At 33.1% G+C, this 20,175-nt stretch overlaps 1 pseudogene; it reads left to right on the forward strand.

Annotated features, from left to right (window-relative positions):
• Nucleotides 1-1,625: 1,625 nt before the first annotated feature.
• LOC117716388 (uncharacterized) overlaps nucleotides 1,626-20,175 on the forward strand; it is a 69,957-nt pseudogene continuing 51,407 nt past the window's right edge.

Consider the following 20,175-nt stretch of genomic DNA (forward strand, 5'->3'; position numbering starts at 1 on the left):
ATTGGTGTTCAATAAGCTTATTACATGTTTATAGGCATGTCTTTCATTTGTTTGGCAAAGCATTCACCTATGATTTTATTGAAATTAATTTCTCTTCCTTGGGATAGTACTCTCCATTTTCATCTATTCCTCTGATTCTTCAGTTAAACCTTTTCATGGTAACCCATATTTCTTGGATATTATCATGTCAGGATTTTTTAAATAAAATATTTTCTTTCTTTGATGTATCATAACATGTATCCTCAATGGTTAGTATTTCCTGGAGGCAATTGCATACAAAAGTACTATCCAATTACTAAAACAATGTGTTTTTATTTCACCATGTCTGCCTAATGAACCCATACAGTTTATATAAAGTCCATTCTGTCATTCTTAAGCTGCAATCCTGTTTTATAGAGTTTTTGCCCTTGTTGTGCTATGATTCTAAATAATTTTAAATGTAGTATAATTTTTCCCTAAGACAAAGTATTTGAAGTATAATCCATATTACTTGAAAAGTACAAAAAAAATTTGAAATCTTTTTGTGAACTAGACCTTCATCTTGCATTTCTGAAATTTCTAAACTTTTACCTCATTATGATGTGAAAATCATAGTAGAATGAAAGAGAAAAAAAAGAAACCTATGGAAAATTCCAGTTAATCATTGAGGCTCAATCTGAGTTCTTATTAGTACTTTTTGTAGACTGATAATACATCATATGTGTGAGTTTTGCAGGTAAGTACAATGTCTCTCTTCGTGTTGTACAGTATTTGCTTCATAGAAAGTAAATGACAAAGTATTGGGTAGTAAAGATGCTTTTACTGTAACACTTTTCAACCTCTGATCAGCTCAAAGTTGTCAACATGGATGACATTGTTGGAGGCTGAAGTTCAGGTGCATTCAGTGACAGGTGAAGGTACTAGAATTGGAGCAGTGCTGTTATATATACATGTGAATAGTGTTTTTGATAATTACTCTGAAGGAATCAAACTCACTTTAAAAGGAAACAGGTAAGAAAATATAATCAAGGTTCTCTCCTTAAAACAACAAAATCATGGTATTTTATAATGGGAAATGGAAACCAAGAATAATATCTCGTTGGAGACAATAGTGAGATAGGAATTGATTGCCTTGTTTTTCTTGGCCACAGACAAGTGTTTTGTTTACCTATTATCAGAAATAATTTCAGCTGGGGATACCTCACAGACCCTGACCATTATTGTAAATAAAGGCGTCATTTTTTTTTTTTTATAAAGCACCTTAGGCAAAGGTAAAAAAAGCAAAGGGTGAATATAAAATTTAACTACATTCAGCCTCCATTTAAAATTACAATCTGCCTGTTAGTTACATAATAGGTCACTACTGCTACCTACCCAGCTCTACAGAGAAATACACCATCTTCTGGAAAAACAGAGCAGCTGAAGGCAGAAAAGGATTTTTTTTTTCCTTCTGCCTATATAAGGTCATGATCTCTGAAGCTATTTTCTGGCAGAAGGCAAGGAGTTGTGATTCCTGCTTTCCACACTTCAGTTTTATCAGGGACAGGGCAGGGAATTGGTTGCCTACCAATAAAGAGTGGCTCGTGGAAGGTGTAATTTCCATATAAATTTTTGTGAGACATTTCATTCTGGAGGAGAAAGAAAAGATGTGTTCTTCTCAGGTAAATGTGTGCATTGGTATGGGACATGATGACTATTTTTAGAGAAATAACCTCATATTATAACATCCAAACTTTCACTGTGCTAACTCACATTTACAAAAAAACCCTTCATATTATTCTGTGTTTTAATTTATAAAATAATTCATATAGCATATTATTTAATAAATATATAATTTTATTATATATTAAACTATGTAATAAATGTATAATACATAAGTAATATATATTGTATATTAAGTTATATAATGAATACATAATAATAAATTATATAATAAGACTGAGAGACTATTGCCATAGGTCTCAGCTTTCCTGCTGCTGCAACTCTTTAATAAAATTCTTAGGTTTTATTGATCCAAACCATGAGGTTATTTTTGTTCCTAGTTCATAACTGCACTTTTGCTACTGCAATGAAGCATGCAATGTATTACATGATATGTAAATATCTCTGCTTTCTCGAGGCTAGAAAACCAGCATTAGATCATTTAGGGGATTATGCCATTTGACCAAGAAAAGTGTCAACATCCACATGTTGAGAACTACTAGACTATTGGATCTTTGCAGAGAAGTCAAATACTCTTTTTCATAGATCATAAGTCATCAAAAATTCATATTAGTTACTGATATCATAAAAGTTTACATAGGTAACTAATCTTTTCTTGGGTCAAATATAGAACTTAGCTAATAGACATGAGGGAAAATGGTTAATTTTAATTTCAGGGTCTACTGACATTCATTGATGTGGCTATAGAGTTCTCTAAGGAGGAGTGGGAATGTCTCAATTCTGCTCAGAAGGCCTTGTACAGAGATGTCATGTTGGAGAATTACAACAACCTGGTTTCTGTGGGTAAGAATATTTTTATTTCATAACTTCTACTTCACCTCAGGAATGTCTGAAACTTATTTTAGTATTTGGATCTGCCTTCATTAATTACACTTAATTATGAGTGACATATTTACAACTAATATATTACCTAAATTTATTTTGATTTTACATTTAACCTAAGGATCCTTCAATCTTAGTTACTTATTTGTAGGCAGTCATTATAATTTATATGTGAATCCACTTTGACTTCCACAGTTGTCTTTATCTAGTGTTATAATTTTAAAAAGATATTCAGAGTTTGAAAAAGAATTGAATTATGAAGAGTCTAAATTATTTTGGAAAAAAAGTGATTTTTAAAAAGTCATTCATGCATTTTTTAACTCTCCTTCATGTTACATGCATGGTACATTCCTATGTAAGTACCCAGGCACATTCAATTGTATATTGTTATGTATATTTGAATATACAGGTGTTACACTTTCAAAACCAGAGTTAATCATCTGTCTTGAACAACAAAAAGAGCCCTGGATTGTTGATCGAGAGAAAACAGAAGGAAGAGAACCAGGTAATCTGAAATAACATAAAATGGGAATGATAATTCTAAACCAAGGAGCAATCTAGACCTGAAGTGTGGTTATTATTTTATATTAAATCTATCTTACATAGAGATTATTCCTAAGCATTTAATTAAAAATACTGTACCAAAGAAATGTAAACCATGGCTGTTATTTGAATTTTGCCTTATATTATTTGAATAGTGGTAGTTAGAAATATAGTATGTAATATCTGCTTTAAAAAGTAGTAAATGATTATTTTGTATTTTAATTGTTATAATTATTTTTCTGTTGCAAATATATGACAAGTACATTTTAGTAATTATTGTTTTATTACCTTTCTAAAGAATGTTATAAAGTATATTTTGCTCATTTTTTTCTTTCTTTCATCTCCTCGCAAATTAGTTCCACTTCCAACATTAATTCAATATCTTAGTTCTCTGACTGTTTATGTTCCTTTCTCTTTCTCTCTCTGTCTCTATCTCTCTTTCACTTTCTCTTGCATTCTCACTTTCAAAAACAGAAAAAAGAAACAAAAGTAGAAGCCAAAAATGTATTTAAAGATAGTGTTATATTTGTACTGACAAATATTTGTGAACATAATCCAAGAAATATAATTAATATAACTAACATTGCATCATAGAATAAAACTGATTTTCCCTCTCCAAGAAATTATGTACTTTGGATAGGTTCTTACATCATAGAAAATTTTCTACCCAATTTCTCCTTCTCAAAGCTGGGGTCTTATCTGCCTTGAACATGTCCTTGTCTCTTGAATGTTGTCACAATCTCAGTGAGTTTATATAGACATTAATCTTGTGTGGAAATGCTATTTAGCATCGTTAACCACCTATGTCCTATAATATTCTTGTGTTTTATCTCTTGTGTTGATCCATGAGCATTGATAGGAGGGGTGTGAAAAATATAAGTGCATACTACTGAGTCTTCCAACATCTCGCAGTTTTTTCATTTCTCCAGGTGTTGATCTCCACATTAACCTTCTTTATTGAAGGTTGATTGCTGCAAAGATATACTGGAAAAACAATATACTTTTAGGAGACATATTATCATGAATTTATTTATTTACTTATTTATTTATTTATTTATTTTTTTTGGTTTTTTGAGACAGGCTTTCTCTGTGTAGTCCTGGCTGTCCTGGAACTCACTCTGTAGATCAGGTTGGCCTCGAACTCAGAAATCCACCTGCCTCTGCCTCCCAAGTGCTGGGATTAAAGGCATGCGCCACCACCGCCCGGCCTATCATGAATTTAATTTGCAGAAATTATAGTAGATTATAATACAAGACCCAGGACATGTTTACTCTCAGATTATTGGCCTCATATACAGTTTCAACTATGGGTTTTAACTTAAACAACCACCATACTGTCAAACAACCTGTGATAAATACTGCCAATGCATTTGTGGAATGATTTACACCAATGAGCATTGTTGAGGCCCACATTTTGCCTCAACACTTTGTCTCAACACTTTTGGGGCTAAGTGCTCTGATCAAGAGAGAGTGTGGCTCTTGGGGCAAGAGACTCGAAGAATGGAGACAAGACAGGGTGTGATTCAGTCTCTTCTATTTTCTCAAGTCTCCCTCAAGTCTCTCTTATTGAAGGGAATTCTGAGGTATTTATATACACAAGCAGGAGAACACAGGTGAAAACATTTACCACGTGCACCATACAGCTGAGGTCACTAAACAGCAAAACAAGCTATGTGGGATAAACAATATACTTATCACAGTGTGCTTCAGCTGTTATAGGCTTTTGAAAACCAAGTCTTTCATCAGGGTATATGGTTCCAGATGGCTGCAAAGTTGATCTAGCCGCTTTCTGCTTAAGTCAGCTCCCAACAGAGCATATCTTACACGAAGGTCAACATTGGACATCACAAAATAAATAAATGAATAAAACTAATAATCAATATTGTCCTCCTATAGCAAAGTAGTACCTGAAAGTACTATGAATGTAAGTCAGTAAGCATGAAATATGCAGTTTAATATTCTACTCAATATTTCTAGTGTTTTATGTATTTACTGTCTTTGTCAGTGGACACATATCCTCAGGTTTAAAATGAAAATAAATATGTCTGGAATTACTGTGATATTTCAGTGGACTATAACTCAAAATATTACAACCCATTGCTTGTACTATATGCAATGTGTAGAGACATGTGATGTGTAGCTTTGCAACGTCCATCCTAATTAGTGGTAATGTCATTTAAGCTGTCTTTCATGTGAATATATGTTAGGAAGCTTGTGTGACAGTAGTTTTTCATATATCATTAAAAGATGTGAACCAGAGAAATGGTGCAGAAGTTAGAGCTGATTGCATTTTAATTGTATGAATTGATTTCAAGATCCAGAAGCCACCTAGTGGAAAAATATTCTATAAAGGATTTCCTGATTACACATATGCCTACACACACACAACACACACACACACACACAGACACACACTGTGTGTGTCTGTGTGTGTGTGTATAAAAACGTTAAAATTGGCCCTACTGTGTTATTGATCTCCACTATATTTCTTCTCTATTCTATGCCCGACCTCATGATATAAACTTGAGTATATTTTGTTTATCTTCTATAAAAAACAACAAGGATATTCGGGTCCCTAACTAGCTACATAGATATTCTAAATATAACAGATATTGCCATATCTTAAAAAGCTAAATTAGCACATGAAATTAAGCTTGCATTGTTTGTTTTCTCAAAATTACTCATTTATATTGATTGTTCCTAACTTCATCCATTTATCTAAAAATTCCTTAAACATAAAATAATAAAAAGTTTCATGAACCCTAAAAGGATCTTGTACATACAGCTTACAAACTGTAAGTCAAGATGAAATGGACTGTTTAAATACAACACAAATCCTCTGATGGTAAACAAGTTTCCATCAGAGCCACCCAACTAAAGAAATCCTATGGCACATGTTAGAATGAATGCCAAGTTCTTTATGTTTTTCTTCAGTGAAAAAACTCAAGGAAGTTTTCAATGTTTTTCCCTTTACAAAATAAAAATGAATTTATTTGGTCCAAAATCTAAACAGAGATAATTGAGTCTCCGTATTCCTTATATAATAAGATACTAAATTTGGTAGTAAAATATTTTGAAAATTAACTCAAACACATTTACAAATGATTATCTACTATGTTTAAGTTGGTTTCATTCCAGAGATGAAGAGGATTTCAACATAAGTTAACTAACAAGGTAATAAAATGAGTAAACAAACTACAACATAGATACCACAGGATAATCTCAAAAGGCTCTGAAAAGGCCTATGACAAAATACAGGATCATTATGTTACACTTATAAACAGACTAAGGATAGTAAAGGGAGGTTTAAACAAGCCTGGTGTAGCAACATTCTTCATGGAGAGAGCCTCAAAGCAATTTGCTTAAAATCAGGGACAGTAGATGTTTGCCCATATTTTCCATAGATATTTAATATTTTATGAAATCATATCTAAAGCAATAAGACATAGTAATTAGTTTTAGATAATAAGCATAGATTAGGTACTATCAAAGTGTCTATTATTTGATAATAATTTTACATATACATAAATTTGACATGGCATTTCTCAGTCTTTTAATCAGATTTGTGTTGATCTGTGGTTCTTTTTAACAGCATTGTCATCCTTAGTGACATAACACACACACACACACGTGGTGATATATTTATATATTATAAGGTATATAAATTTTACATATGTAATGAGTATCATATACAGACATATTTATTTTGTACAATTTTAAGTAAATGTAAAACAATATTTCTATGTGGATTTACCAAAACTACCTTTTTATTATTTGTCAAAAAATCTTATTTCTTTTTCTATATTGACCGTTTGCCTGCTCCTAATTTAGAAACTCTTACCCATTCCAATTTATATTTCCTCTATTTGTCCCCATCACTATCCATATAATTACACTACACTCATAAGTCTTAGGAAAATGAGCATTAGTTTCTCACTAGATATGATCAGCATCATGGGTTTTGCAGTACAGAGTGTTCATCACTTAAACAATACATTGTGACAAACAACAGGAACTGACACACAGAGATGATTTTATGTAAGTGTAAATACACATAACAAATACACATACACTTGCACAGGTACACAAGTGTAGGCTCTTAAAATATAATCAAAGGAAAAAGGAAGAAAAGCTTTTACATGGGAATGAAGGTGGGGAATGTGGAGTCTTTCCTGGGACATGCTGGGGGAAAAGAAGGGATGGTAAATAGGATGATGTGCCTACTACAATTGGAAATATTTTTTTAATTAGTTAATTAAACTAAGTTATTTTGCATCACTTTACATAAAGCTTTCTTGTTATATGGGTATTCCACTTGTTTGATTAGATTTGTACCAAGGTATGCCATTTTACTTGTGGCTATTGTGAAGGTAGTTATTGTACTTATTTCTTCTTCAGGCCATTTATCAATTGTATGAAGGAGGGCTACTGAGTTTTTGGGTTAACTTTATACTGAGCCCCTTTACAAAGTCATTTTTAGTGTACGAAGTATTTGATGGAGTTCCTCAGTCATTTACATATACTATTACATCTTCTGTGCATTGCAATATTTTTCTTTTATTCTTTTTAAAATTATTTTTTAATTATTTTATATATTTCATCTCAAATGTTGCCACCTGGATTCTCTTCCCAAAGTTCTTCATCCCATTCCCATACACATTCACCTCTGAGAGGGTGTCCCCCCTCGTCTGCCCCTGCACATCAAGTCTCTATAAGTTTAGGCACATCCTCTCTCACTGAGGCCAAACAAGGCAGTCCTTTGCTACATATGTGCCAGGGACCTTGAACCAGCTTATGTGTGCTCTTTGCTTAGTGGTTTAATCTCTGGGAGCTCCCAGGGGTCCAGATTAGTTGACATTGTTCATCTTCCTATGAGGTTGCCTTCCCCTTCAGCTCCTCAATCCTTCCTCTGTTGCTTCCATAGGGTCCCCAACCTCAGTCCAATGCTTGGCTGTACATATTTCCTTCTATCTTAGTCAGCTGGTGGTAGAGTCTCTCAGGTGCCAGCTATGCTAGACTTCTCTCTGCAAGCACAACATGGTATTAATAACAGTGTCAGGGTTTGGTGTCCACCAACAGCCCAAGTTGGTCACTGTGTATCTTTGCCTTTACTTTCTGCTCTATTTTAGTCACAGAATTTCTTTTTATCAGGAACAATTCTGGGACAAAACTTTTAAAGGTGGGTCAGTAAAATCATTCCTCCTCTTTTACACTTTATATCTTCTTGATCTCCTTTTGTTGCCTGACTGATCAAACTAGAAATTAAAGTAGTATGCTGAGGAAAAAGTTTGGCTCTGTTTCTTCTGTTTCCGTTTTGTGGAATAATTTGAGGAGCACTGATATTAGCTTTTCGTTGACATTATGGAAGAATTCTCTGCTAAAAGCATCCAGGGATGAGCTTTTTGATGTAGTTGTTTTTGTTGAGAAATTTTAATGACTGCTTCAGTTTCCCTAGTTACATTGTTTACCTGATCTTAACTTTGGAATGTGGAGTCTATCCAGAAAAGTACACATTTCATTTATACTTTCTAATTCTAGGCACAGAGCCTTTTGAAATAAGAGTTATTGATTCTTTGGATTTCATTGGGTTTGTTGTTATGTCCATGTTTTCATGTCTGATTTTTCCATTAGGGATGTTTTCTCACTGATTTTTAGTTAGTTCAGCGAAGGGTTTGTCTGTCTTGTTGATTATTTCAAAGAACCAGCTCTATGTTTTCTTGATTCTTTTTCTTGTTATCTTTGTTTCTAATATTTTGCTTGAAGCTATGTGTTTTCTTTCCTGCCATCTAATCCTGTTTGGTGTCTTTGTTTTTGTTTTTTGTCATTGTTTTTGTTGTTCTAGTGCTTTCATGTGTGTTTAATTTGCTAGTATGTGATGTATCTATCTATTTTCTTTAAGAAGGCAGTGTTATGATCTTTCCTCTTAGCATTGCTTTCAGTGTATCTCATAAATTTGAGCATAGTTTGCCTTAATTTCTAGTGAATTTAAAAATTCTTTAATTTTTTTATTTCTTCATTGACTTCAATGTCATTGATTTAAGAATTATTCAATTTCTATCATTTTGTATGCATTCTGATTTCCTATTGTTGAAATTCAGGATTAATTCATGGTGCTATAAAAATATACTAGTGTTTATTACAGTCTTCTTGTATTTAATGAAGCCTAATAAATGACAAAGCATATGGTCAATTTTTGGGAAGGCTCTGTGACCTGCTAAGAAGATTATATACTATTTTTTTGTTTTGTTTTGTATATATCTGTTAGGTCCATGTGATTCATAATGTCTGTTATTTTCTTTTTTGATTGTTTGTCTATTGCTGAGAGTGGAGTGTTCAAATCTCCCATTATTATTGTGTAGTGTTCATTGTATGTTTTGAGATTTTGTAAAGTTTTTTTTAAAATAATTGTGGGTTCATTTGTTGTGTAAAAGTTCAGAATAGAGACTTCACCTGGTATGTTATTCCTTTTATACATATAAAGTGTTGTTCTTCATGTGTTCTGATTATTTTGATTGAATATCTATTTAATTAGATATACAAATGGCTAATCCAGCTTGTTTCTTGTGTTTATTTGATTAGAACAACTTTTTATCAAGGACTTTCTTCTGTTGTAGTATTTGTCTTTGTTACTGATTAAAAAAAAAAACATTTTGATTTTCAAAAAAAACAATGAAATGATAGATCCTGGTCACATATCCATACATTTAGTCTGTTTTTTTTTTTTAAATAGGAAAATTTCATCCATTTATATTGACAGATATTAATGAGGAGTCATTGTTAGTATCTGTTATTTTGATATTGTTGTGGTGTGTGTGTGTGTGTGTGTGTGTGTCTGTGTGTGTCTGTGTGCATGTGTGTGTTTGGTATTTCTTCCTTTGCTTTTTCTGGTGTGAATTATTTATGTCTTGTTTTTTGGGGGGTGTATTTACCCTTCTAGTGCTTGAGTTATCCTCCCACTATTATTTATAAAACTGTATTAATGGAAATTTTTTTATTGTATTTGCTTTGCTTATGGATTTTTTTGGTTTTCTTCATTGGTGGTAATTTAATGTTTTGGGGGATAAAGGTTGTGGTCGAATATCTGTAGTGTCATATGTCTAGGCCCTTCTAGCTTATAGATTATCTGTTGAAAAGTCACGTGTAGTTCTGATAACTTTGTCTTTATATGATTTTTAACCTTTTTCTCTGGCAGCATTTTGTATTCTTTCTTTTGTACTGTACATTTAGTCTTTTGTATCTTATACTCTGAGGATTTAATTTTGGATCCGATCTATTTGATGTTCTGTAAACTTCATAGATGTATAAACCATATGTTTCTTTAGGATGGAGAATTTAATTTTCATAAATTTGTAGTGAATAATTTCTGTGCCTTTAAGCTGGGAATCTTCTCTTTCTTCTATTCATATTTTTTGTGGTTTAAACATTACATACTTTTCCAAATCTCCTGCAATTCTGGTGTTAGAAATATTTTAGACTTGAAATTTTCTTTATCCAATTTATCTTTTTCTATCATATCTTCTACATGTTTGATTTTCCCTTTCATATCTTTTATTTGGTTGGCAGTACATGTGTATAAAGATCCTGTTCTCTTCCCTAGGTTTTTCAGTTCATGTTTTGTTCATTGCTTCTATTTTTCTTTTCAGATTGTGAATATTTTTATTTACTTACTTCATCCATCTGATTGTAATTTCCTGCATTTCTTAGTATTCATTTATTTTCTCTTCAAGGATATCTACATTAGATTTTATTTTCTGTACTTTAGGGGAATTATTCATTTTTTAATGGTCTCTATCATCTTCACAACATGAAATTTAAGACCATTTTCTTGCAATTCAAGTTTGCTAGTATATACAGTGTTTGCTAGTGTATACAGTGTTTGCAAGTGTATACAGTATGTACAGTATATATTTTTTGTCCTCTTGTTGTGAAATAGTACTTTGGGTATTGTTGAATATATTTTTCTCATGTGCTTTAGCCATCTGGTTGTCACTGGTATTGGAAGGCCTGGTAGAATTGTTGCTGTTCTCTGGGATTTCGGGTAGAGTTGTGTTGCCCTGTGTGGCAGCAGCATTTTAGAATTACTGGCCAAGCTGGTAGTGCCTTGTGGCTTCAAACATTTTTTTGCTCAGGAAATGAATGTCCTTAAGGGACAAAGCTAGGGGTTTCTAATGGCTGCAGGAATTTGGGATTGCAGGTAGTTATGTGTACTGAAAGATGCAGATCTCTTCTGTTGTACTTGCCAGGGAACCTGTATTGTAGAGGTTTAGGGACTGGGAAATCTCACATGGTTGGGCTGGGTGTCAGCAGGCCTCCAAGGATGCAGACAGAGCTGTCTTCCAGACAATGATGTGCAGACCAGGGATTCAGAAATATATTTCAAAAATAATGTTTGAATTTTCAAATTTTAGTTTCAGAATATCATACTTTAAATTTAAATATACTGTAACATATGAGTATTTTAGAAAAATCGACATTATACACAGATTAAAAATTCTCAATGTTATATGAAATTTATGTCTCAGTGAATTTTCTTTAAGATTTGAGAACAATTTTAAATCTTCATTTCTCATGTGCCTGACATGATTTGTAACTGGTACACTTAGATTTTTATTATGTTTCTTTCTTACAAATAATCTTTTTGATGTTAAAACCATTAATTAATATTTGACTAGGATTCAATCCTAAAATGAGTATTGTACTTCTTTATTTCTGTCATTGTTTTCTTCAAGTGATCTGAAAAATGATTTGTATCCATATTAATAATTGAGAATCATAATGAGGAGGAAAAATTATTCATGGGTGATAGTTAAAAAATTTGTTTCAAATAAACTTTTACTCTGAATAATTCCTGATGACTTTTGTATATATTAGAAAATATATGATACATTTCATGAAATGTGTCTTAACCTTCTTTACATTTATGACATTTATTTCATTGGAACAACGTTTCTGAAATTCTATGTTATGTCCTTTTGCTTAAATCCTATGATTAGTGTTATTTTAGGCATTATTCCAGTTTATTATTTTCATCCAACTCAAACATGTCATATAATGGTTTACTTTATTTCTTTCAGCACTGTCCTGTGGTCATAACAAGGCACTCTTCCCAAAAGTGTGTATAGAAGATTATTTCCAGAAAGAAATAACACAACAATTTGAACATAATGACCTTTCAGATTTACAAAGAAAGAAGTTCTGGGAATATAGAGATGGCAGTGAGAAGCATAAAAAATGTCATCATGGAAATGTTCTGCTGGGGAAACACATCTATTTGTTTTCTGAAAAGGACGAAGAGGCTCGAATCTCTCCTGAGAGAACTCAGTTTGGGTCACTCCCAATTATACAGTTAGAGACTGCTCTAATAAAATGTTCACAACAAGTTTTGAAATACAACTCAGTTCTACACACAAATGTACAACCATTCAAAAGTGATATTTGCATGAATAAACTAGATTTCTGGAATTATTTAACAAGTAACACATTATTAGACAATATTACACCAAGTTATGAACAAAGAAGATTTTGGAGACAAGAAAGTACTGAGTATCATGAAAGTGAAAATTATTTCCCTAAAAATTTATTGCAGCTCTGTCAACCAGTAAATCTTTGTGATGAGTTCTACAATTTAGATCAATGTAAGAAAATGACCATGTATGCAATGAAACTTGGATCATATCATGAGAGAGATGCTTCTGCAAATGCAAACAGATTATATGATATCAACATAGTCTATCAGAACCCATTAAGGAAGTATTACCTAAATATTCTACATAGAGGTATTTTATACAAAGGAAATATCTTACATGATTCTCTTCATGAAAGAATTACTAGTAAAAATAAGATAGGTAATTCTGTTTCAGAAATTCAAGACAACCCTGAAAGAAGACAGGCTATCTCTAATAACTACTATCAGTTATTTTTCCAACTTCTGGAATACACCACAGAGAAAATTCACAAATATGATGATAATTATGGTATTTTAAATCAATCCTTAATACTTCAGTTATATAATGCAATATGGATGAAAGAAGATGACAGCCGATACACATGTGATGCTTACATGAATGCAACAATTGAATCATCAAAATTACAGAGGGATAATATAAACCATATTAACAGAATTATTTTCAAGGACCTAACATGTGAAAAATTCTTGAATTTTTATAAATATATATTTCCACATGTTTCAGGTCATAAAGGAGAAGGCACTCAGAAAGGCAAAGTATTTACCCAGACCCCAAATATTCAAGCTCACCAAAGTATCCATAAAAGAGACAAACCTTACAAATGTAAAGAATGTGGAAAATCTTTCTCCTGTTTCTCAAGGCTTAAAGTTCACCACAGAAACCATACTGGAGACAAACCTTACAAATGTAATGAATGTGGAAGATCCTTCTCCCATTCCTCAAGTCTTAGAGTTCACCACAGAATCCATACAGGAGACAAACCTTACAAATGTAATGAATGTGGAAGATCCTTCTCCCATTCCTCAAGTCTTAGAGTTCACCACAGAATCCATACAGGAGACAAGCCTTACAAATGTAATAAGTGTGGTAAATCATTTACACAGTCCTCAGATCTTAAAATTCACTACAGACTCCATACTGGAGACAAACCTTACAAATGTAATAAGTGTGCTAAATCATTTACGCAGTCCTCACAACTTCATACTCACTACAGAATCCATACTGGTGAGAAACCTTACAAATGTCATGAATGTGGGAGATCCTTCACCTATTCCTCAAGTCTTAGAATTCACCACAGAATTCATACAGGAGACAAACCTTACAAGTGTAATAAGTGTGGTAAATCATTTACAACGTCCTCACAACTTCATGCTCACTACAGAATTCATACTGGAGACAAACCTTACAAATGTACTGAATGTGGGAAGTCTTTCACTCACTCTTCAAATCTTAAAGATCACCACAGCATCCATACTGGAGACAAACGTTACAAATGTACTGAATGTGGGAAGTCTTTCACCAGTTCTTCATATCTTAAAGTTCACCACAGCATCCATACTGGAGACAAATCTTACAAATGTAGTGAATGCGGAAAATCTTTTGCCCATTCCTCAAGTCTTAGAAATCACCACAGAATCCATACAGGAGACAAGCTTTACAAATGTAATAAGTGTGGTAAATCATTTACACAGTCCTCACAACTTCAGATTCACTATAGAATTCATACTGGTGAGAAACCTTTCAAATGTACTGAATGTGAGAAATCCTTCAAACAGTCCTCATATCTTAAAATTCACTACAGAATTCATACTGGAGACAAACCTTACAAATGTACTGAATGTGGGAAGTCTTTCACCCGTTCTTCATATCTTAAAGTTCACCACCGCATCCATACTGGAGACAAACCTTACAAATGCAGTGAATGCGGAAAATCTTTTGCCCATTCCTCAAGTCTTAGAAATCACCACAGAATCCATACAGGAGACAAGCTTTACAAATGTAATAAGTGTGGTAAATCATTTACACAGTCCTCACAACTTCATGTTCACTACAGAATCCATACTGGAGAGAAACCTTACAAATTCAATGAATGTGGGAAATCCTTCACCCGTTCTTCCAGTCTTAGAGATCACCACAGCATCCATAATAGAGACACATCCTACAAATAGTAAGAAGTGTGGTAAATCATTTACACAGTCCTCACATCTTTTCATTCAGTATAGAATTCCTACTGAAGAGGAATTACATTACAAATGTAATGAATGTGGGAATTCTTTCACCCATGCCTACAGTCTCAGAGTTTACCACAGAATCCATGTAGGACACACACCTTAGAAATGTCATAAGTATGATAAATAATTTACATGGTTCTTACATCTCCAAGTTTACTACAGAATCCGCTTAGAGTTCAACCCTATAATGTAAAGGATGTGCCAAATCTTATATCTGGTGTTAATCTCTCTAAGGTCATCAAACAATCCATACTGGAAAGCAATCTTATAGGTATAATGAATGCAGAAAGTCCTATTCCTGCTCATCAAATTTTCAGTCTTACCAGAGAATCCTTACAGGAGACAAACCTGAAAAATTTGGTAACAGTGGACATTTATTTCCAAAGTCCTCAACTCATCAGCCTCATCACTATAATCTATCCTGAAGACAAACCTTTCATATATAGTGAATTTAGGAAATCATTTACCCTGTCCTCAAATCTTCAAGGTGACCACAGAATCTGTGTTGAAAAAAAAGTTACCAATGTAAAGAATGTGGAAAATCATACACTCTGAAATTTTATTTGCAAACCAAATTTAGCATGCATACTAGAGGCAAACCTTACAAATGTAAAGAATATGGCAAATCATTTATCACAAGTTCAATCTTTAGACCACAAAAAAGATCCATGCAAGAGACTAACATGATAGGTAATTACTCTTCTAGTATTCATTCAGAAATCTGTTGTTTACAATGAGAAATGTATTCATAAGAATTTAAATAATGTTGAAACCTTACTCATTATCAGAGAACTACCACAGGAAAGTCCCATATTTCATTAGGAATTGGAAACATTTTACCCAAGAAGAGCTCATATTATTAAGTGTTTATTTGGAAAAAATGAAAAAAGTTAACCCAGTACTAATCTGACATCATTAATTAATCATGGTATGGAGTTTATATTCTAACAAATTAAAGAAATAGTATTTTAAAATGTAAGGATTTAAGTCAAGATAATATTAATAACTATCCTAATAAAAACCAGTTATATAGTGTTGTGTATGTTTTATTAGTCTTTAAACTTTTTATAGAGTTTATATTATAGGTAATTTTAAAACTCAAACTAATCCCTTCTTTGTCAATGTTTTCAATAAATATATTACAAATATCTTCTATTAATCCTGCCTTGGTGTGATTAGTATTCATTTTATGCTAGGATGGCATCATTCTCATCCTACTGTTACTCATTAATAATACCACAAAATCATGTCTCAAAAAATTAATTTGATATCTTTAGACAAATGCCAAGACAGCAATTATGAGATGTACATATCCTGAGGAGAGAATCCCTGAGGTTGTGTGTGTATGCGTGTGTGTGTGTGTGTGTGTGTGTGTGTGTTTTATGGATGAAGTCACTGTCATTTCAAGGAACATAACTTCAGGTATATGAAAAAGTTCAAAGTTGCCCCATTGTTGGGTGATGGGATTGAGGATTTAATATGATAAATCCTCCTGTGCACATATTTTGATATTCATTGTGGGTGCTGAATATAGTCTACTATAGAATTCTCCTGCATAGAAGTTTTATCCAAAATATTTGTTCCCTAGAGAAATTGGTTATCCTAAATAAACCAAAACTGCCTCCTTCTTACATATATACATAATAAACCTGTCTCTCTTCTTCTTTGTGGCTATTGACCTGTGTCCCATGTTAAACTCTGTGGGATGAATCTGCAGAGCTTTCTGGACACAGTGATTCAACATTGCAGATCATATCACTGGGATCACATCTGAATATAGCTTTTCAACAGAACCCTTTACTCTTTGCTCTCTGTCTTTTAAATATTGCCTTGAGACAACAGTCAGATCTATTAATGGAAACATGCTGAAAATGACAAATTTTAGACAATATATTTTTTTAAACATGAAGGAAGTACTTTGAGTCTTTTAAATGAATAGTATTAATAATTTCATTAAGGATGAAAATTGCCAGTGCATTAAGTACTAATTATTATATAAGTAAGACTTCACAAATAACATTTTATGAATGTAGAAAGAAAGAAGTTTATCAAAAATGAAAACTATACTTAGAATTGTATCTTTCACAAGTCTGTGCAGAGAGATTTTGGAACTCCAAGAGAACTGTATTGAAAGATAGCTGTCTGAAATCTGTCTCCAGCAGAACACAGGCAATCAGCCTGTAATCGATGATTTGACTTGAGTTATTCATTCATTACTGCCAGTTAGCATTTCCTGAGATTTCCTTTGCAAGCCGAGGCTAGTCCTTGGCACTTCACTCAGGTTTGGTTTCTTGAGCTGTGCTGAAGAATTTTACTTCTATAAAATCCAAGTTGTTAATTGTTGGCCTTAATTCTGAGGAAACGGGATTTCTATTCAGAAAATACTTTCAAATAGATAGATAGATGATAAAACATTAGAATATACATAGATATGTAGCGGATATATTATATGTACATAAATATGCTTACCAAAATAAATATTTATATCTATATATATGTAATCTATGAATGTATTTTCTGAATAAGATTCCATACACACACACACACACACAATCTAGGTTTATTTCTATGTACTTAATCCTCCCTCTATAATTATGTTAATATAGATAGGATATAAATGTATAAGTTTTCTATATATGTATGTATGGGATATAGATATAGGTTTAGGTACAGATATAGTAATGGGTAGAGTCTATGATTGGATATAGTCTATTCTAATCGTTTCAGTATTTGGTTTTAATGTTTATGCTTTTTAATCCCTTTAGATAGTTTTTGTAAAATGTTAAAACCACAGTTTTGAATATATTTATCATTTCTGGAACGTTTTTTAGTAGAGTTTTGAGTATATATATATATATATATATATATATAATCTAGGTTTATTTCTATGTACTTTATCTATCCTCCATCTATAATTATGTTAATATAGATAGGATATAAATGTATAAGTTTTCCATATATGTATGTATGTATGTATGGGATATAGATATAGTTATAGCTTTAGGTATAGATAGAGTAATAGGTATCTTGATACATATATATATGTGCGTGTGTGTGTGTGTGTGTATCAAGATACCTTCTGAAATAGGAATACCTTAATTTATATTTTCATTATAAGTATCACTTTCATTTTCTTCTGTTGCTTCTTGCACCAGGTAGCATGTAGAATACAATATTTAATAGGTAGTGGTAAAATGGACATCAGTATCCAAATTTTTAATAATGAATGCAGTTCCTTTAAGTTGCCTTCAATTGGCAGGATGTTGGCAGTATGATTTATATCTGTAGTTTTAAAAATTACTTCAGTAATTTATGTACATCCAAAATTCTGTATCCTTTCCAGTCCCCCTTCATAGTGTCCCTCCTCCCATACCTGCTCCCCTTCTTCTCTGAAAAGATGTGCCTCCCCAACCCCCCAGATATCTGCCTTGCTGCATATCAAGTCTCTGTGGGGTTAGGAACTTCCTTTGCCATAGAAGTCAGAAAGGCAACCCTATGTGATGGAGGCCTCATTCTAGCCCATGTGTGCTGTGTGTAGTTGCTCAGTTTCTGAGTACTGTCAATTATGAAGGTTAGTCAACTTGTTTGGTATTGCTATGGAGTTTGTATATCCCTCATGTCCTTTAATCTTTCTCCTAATTTTTCTGTAAGAGTTGCTGACCTCTATCCAATGTTTGGTTGTTCGAATCTACATCTGTTTTAGTCAGCTGATGCAAATAGCCTCTCAGAGGACACTTCTCGTCTTCTGTCTGTAAGAATAACAAAGTATCATTCCCACTGTTGGGAATTGGTTCTTGGTCATGGGATGAGTCTCAATTTGGGCCACTTACTGGTTGTCCAGTACATCATTCTATGCTTCATTTTTGTTTCTACACAGATTTTAGACAGGACAAACTTTAGTTCAAATATTTTGCTGATGGGTTGGTGACCTTAACCCTCTACTAGGAGAACTCCCTGGCTAGTGGAGGTGACCTCTTCTGGTTTCATGTATGCATTGTTAGGCATCATGTCTGTGTTCACAACCATTGACTTAGGGGAGCATCCGCAATCCCAGCAGATATCTGCTGCTTAATAGAGATTACCCCCACTCCCTCCCTCAGCTGGTGCAGAGTTCTTTCCATTATCATGTACAGCTAGACCTCTCACCTGTCTCTGCACAACTGATTCTGCCCCACAAATTTCTCTCCCCATGCCCTCTTTCACCAAGTTTTCTTGCTCCCTCTGGCTTCTATGAGTGTCTATTTCTTTCTCTATGTAAGATTCAAGCATCTGCACTTGAATTTTTCTTTTTGTTTAATTTTTGTACTGTTGGGTAGATCATGTTCGTTGAACCTTTATGGCTAATATCCACTTATCAGTGAGTACAGTATCAAACTGTACATGCCCTTTTCAGTCTGGGATAGATCTTCCAGGATAATATGTTTTAGTTCCATTCACATGCCAGCAAATTTCATGATGCCCTTCTTTAAAAACAAATAGCCAAATAGTATTCCATCGCAGAAATTAATCACATTTTCTGTATCCATTCTTTAGTTGAGTGACTTCAGAGTTGGTCCCAGTTTCTGACTCTTGTGAATAATACTGCTATGAACACAGTGGAACAAGTGTCCATGAGGTATGGTAGAGCATCATTGGTTTAGATGACCTGCAGTATTCCTGGGTTTTCAAGTAAAACTATTTATAATTTTCTGATAAACCACTGGACTGATTCCAAAGTGTTTGTACAAGTTTGCAACCCCACCATTAATGAAGGAGTGTTCCCCTTGTCCATATATGTGGCAGTAGGTGACATAAGGTGATAGCTCTTGAGTGTTTTATCTTGGGTATTCTGATTGTTGCAAAATGGAATACCAAATCACTGAAATGCACTTCCCTGGTGAATAATATTGCTGGACATTTCTTTAAGTGCTTTTCAGCTATTTGAGATTCATTTGTTGAGAATTTATTTAGTTCTGTTTTTAGATTGGGTTATTAGGTTTGGTGGAGTAAATTTCTTTGTCCTTTATGTAATTTGGATATTAGCCTTCTAATGGATGTACATTTAGGGAAGATCTTTTCCAAGTCTCTTGGCTGTTGTTTTGTCCTATTGCCAGTTTTCTTTACCTTACAGAAGGATTCATTTCAGTTTCATGAGGTCTCTTTTTGATTGGTAGATTTTTACTACTCAGTCATTGTGGTTATATTAAGAAGTTGTGTCCTGTATAACTGCATTCAAGGCTATCCCATAATCTTTCTTCTTTTTGGATGAAGTTATTATTTATTAATTTTTATAAATGGGTAAAATAGACTGTCCTGCTTGACAGACCTCAGGAAGTTCAACTATAGTAAGAATATCTGCAATAAAATACTGAAAATTCAACCAATGCACCATATTTGTAATAAATTTAATCTGTTAAAAATCAACTTTCCCT

The sequence above is a fragment of the Arvicanthis niloticus genome, chromosome 10 (assembly GCF_011762505.2).
Source record: "Arvicanthis niloticus isolate mArvNil1 chromosome 10, mArvNil1.pat.X, whole genome shotgun sequence".
NCBI classification, from domain to species: domain Eukaryota; kingdom Metazoa; phylum Chordata; class Mammalia; order Rodentia; family Muridae; genus Arvicanthis; species Arvicanthis niloticus.